General features: G+C 25.9%; 1 pseudogene; it reads right to left on the bottom strand.

Moving 5' to 3' along the window:
- Positions 1-677: 677 nt before the first annotated feature.
- Positions 678-1,576, bottom strand: LOC148573309 (protein FAR1-RELATED SEQUENCE 5-like; annotated as a pseudogene).
- Positions 1,577-3,729: the final 2,153 nt, after the last annotated feature.

The following is a 3,729-nucleotide window of genomic DNA, read 5'->3' as shown; positions in this document are numbered from 1 at the left end:
TTGACCTTGACAAAGTGCATATATCACAAGTTTGGCTCAAAGTATGTGTCTGTACCTTCAGTGTACAAGTCTGGAAAAGCATCGGACTGAATAAGAAGAAAATCTCTTTTATGAGCTTGTTGGAAGCTGACATCTCTAGATCATGTAACAGACTCTACAGCACTACATCCCCAACCATAGATAGCATATCAGAGTGTGCTTTTCCAGACCTTCTTTGGGATATGCAACGCATAAACTGTTCAAAAAAGTTTCTCAAATTATGCTGAGCGTGGATAAATTTACCAAGCATTGAGTGCAACCCTTCGCATCTAGAGTTTGTACGAAAACCCCCAAAGAAGTGGCCACGTATATGTGTAGTTACCCACATATTTCTTCTGGAATAAAGGTCAGAAACCCATTAATTATTCAATAGACCGAGCGCATTAACCATATAATGTCAATGATCTTCAAACTCAGAAACCTCATAATCGAATAACATGCATTTTTTAAATTCAGAAGTAAAGGTGGGGTTGTTTAGGTTAGAAGTAGCATTCCTTAGCAGGTGCCACGCACACAAACAATAATAAGTGCCAGGAAACACCGTTTCGATTGCCTTTCTCATCACTCCATGCCATGTCCATCTATTATGTCACATCCAGGTGCTTTACCTTCATTGCGTCTAGGAACTGTTGAAGCAACTAAGTGTAAGTCTGCTCATTCTCATTTGCCACTAGCGCAGTAGCAAACACAATGGGTTGGTTATGGTGATTGACTCCAAAGAACACAACCAGTGGACATACTTATTCTTCTTATATGTCACATCAAATGCTACGACATCCCCAAACAAATGATAATCAAGCTGACTATAATTATTTGACCAAAACAGGTATACCATATGACCATCCTTGTCGGCCAAATACGCACATACATTCCTGGATTCTCTTGCGCTGTGGATTCCAAGAACTTAAGGCAAGACATCGCATTCCCACCTATGAGCCTCCGTTGCTTGCCTATCTGGTTATACATATCCCTCTTTAGAAAGGGAACATTTTGGAATCCCTCAGCAGTGTGCACAAAAATTCGAATAAATCTGTGGCGTTTTAATCCCAACTTTTAGCATCATGTTCATTTGTTCCACAACGACTGCATCCATTTCCCTATGCCCCGATAGCATACAGGTTAGTCTATCCTCTAAAAATTTGTGGTTGTAAACTTCCTGAAAGTACGATATTATCCATTTACCACTTTTTGAGTGCACGTGAACTCGCATCTCTGCCTCACAACCGCATCTAGTCTCCACCTTCGGCTTATGTTTCTATCGCAATCCGTCGTTAACAAACCCTATATCTCTTGAGCCCTGCCGAAAACACACAAATTCTTGTGTAACCTCATTCTTCACATTCCGTTGAATCTTATTCTTCCTCACAGCAAAACCATTCATTTTCGAATACAAACTATAAAACAAAAATGCAACTGATCGATCCGAAAAATGACACATCATAATCTCAGCGGTTATTTCTTTGAAATTAATACATCCAAGCTTTGCAATACCGTTGACGGCTCTCTTTTCCCAGTTGTCATAGAAATTGTCCCCAAAATAATGAAGTAAGTTTTAAAAAAATTAAATGTTCGTAATTATTTTAAAATAGATAATGAAATAAGTTTTAGATATTACTTTATTTGAGTTGTTAATAATTATAAATAAATATATTAAAATATACACTGAAATAAATTTTATGTTATTAAATTTATTTTAATTGTTAATATAATCTTATAAATAACGATTTTGTACAAGAAGATTATTAATAAAATTTTATAATCTCCATGTTTGTACCATTTTGATTCATTTTTTTTCCTAATTTTATTCTATTTTGTAAAAAAAATAAGACTTGCTTTTTTTATTTAATTAATTAAAAAGGATAATAAAATGGGTTATATGATCTTTTAATAATGTAGTATTTTTTATTTTTTACTCAATTGATAAAATATGATTGTTGTTATATTCATATAAAATGCTGTGATATAGTATTAAAAAAAATTAGATGATATTAGTATAAATTATAACTCTTACATTAATATATTAATTGAATAACAATTTATTAGTGAATATATAACAAAATTATTTTAGAATATGTGGCATAAATTAATTAGAGAGAGTAGATCATTTTATTTTACTCTTAAAATATTTAATAATGACTCTAATATTAATTAATTTTTACCATCTTTGTTTTATATTGAAATTATCTATTATAAAATATATAATTTAATAATTATGTTATTTTTTCAAATTTAATAATGTAAAATATTATTAGAACTTTTTAATTATCAGTTTTGTAAAAATTTTTAATTATCAAAAATGACTTATCAAATTTGACTTTTGAAAAATATCTTTTTAAAGTTCTAGTATTTATATTTGGTAAAGTTTTAAAATTGCCTTTAACATTTAAATTATCCTATTTAAGTTCGTCATATTTTAAAATTATCTCAATATTATCATGTTGCTTGTAATCTATTAACAAAGTTGACGATATAATAATATTGAGATGATTTTAAAATGTTAAGGACTTAAATAAAGCGAAAATATTAGGAAAAAAATGATACATTATTCTTAAAAGAATTACTCAATCAAGTAAAATGAAAGTAGATTTTAATAGAATAAATTGTATTACAAATTTAAGATTTTTATTTATTATCATGGAATGCTTGTAGAATAACTAGTAGATAAATTTCTAAAAAAAAAAAAGAACATGATACATATACAATAAAGTATAAATTATACATTTTTTTCTCTAATGTATCGAACTCTTTTAATGTTTATTTTAAATAAATTTATTTTTAATTTTAAAATAAATTTTAATTTTATCATTCAATAATATCATATTTTTTATGATTATTATTTAATTATTTTTAATTATATCTAAGTAAATTACTCATAATCATATTACTTTAATTCTAAATATTTTTTTAACTTTACTCTTAAATATTTGTACTCATCATAAAATGCTTGTGGAATGATTAATAGATAAACTTTTAGGAAAGGAAGAAAAAATATGATACATATACAATAAAATATATATTATACCATTTTGTTTCTAATATACCAAACTTTTTTAATTTTTATTTTAATTAAATTTTATTTTTAATTAAATTTTATTGCTAACTTTTAAATAATTTTAATTTTATCCTTTAATACTATTAGTTTTGAAGATAGATAATTATTTAATTATTTTTTAATCACATTTAAATAATTTACTCTTAATCATATTGCTTTTATTCTAAATAAAATTATTTTTTTAAATTTTATTCTTAATCGCATTACTTTCATTATAAGTAAATTTATTTTTTATTATGAGTAGAATTAAAAAAATAAATTGAATAATTATCTAACGTAAAAAAATCAATATTATTGAAAGATAAAATTAAAGTTTATTATAAAGTTAAAAATAAAATTTAATTAAATTAAATATTAAAGAAGTTCAGTATATTAGAGATAAGAAGATATAATTCATACTTTATTTATATGTACCATGTTACTTTTTTTTCGAAAGTTTATCTATTAGTCATTCTACAAGTATGACTAAAAATTTTGAATTTATATGCAATTCAGTTCATTAAAATGTTCTTTCATGTTACTTAATTTGATAATTCTTCTAAAAGTAATATATCTTTTTTGTATCTAATGTTTTGTTCTATTTAAATCCGTAATGTTTTAAAATCATCTCAATGTTATCATACCGTCAATTCTACTAA

The sequence above is a fragment of the Arachis ipaensis genome, chromosome B2, assembly GCF_059453495.1.
Source record: "Arachis ipaensis isolate K30076 ecotype BB chromosome B2, ASM5945349v1, whole genome shotgun sequence".
NCBI lineage: Eukaryota > Viridiplantae > Streptophyta > Magnoliopsida > Fabales > Fabaceae > Arachis > Arachis ipaensis.
Note: the sequence above shows the minus strand (reverse complement) of the source record. Positions and strands in the feature narration are given on the sequence as shown.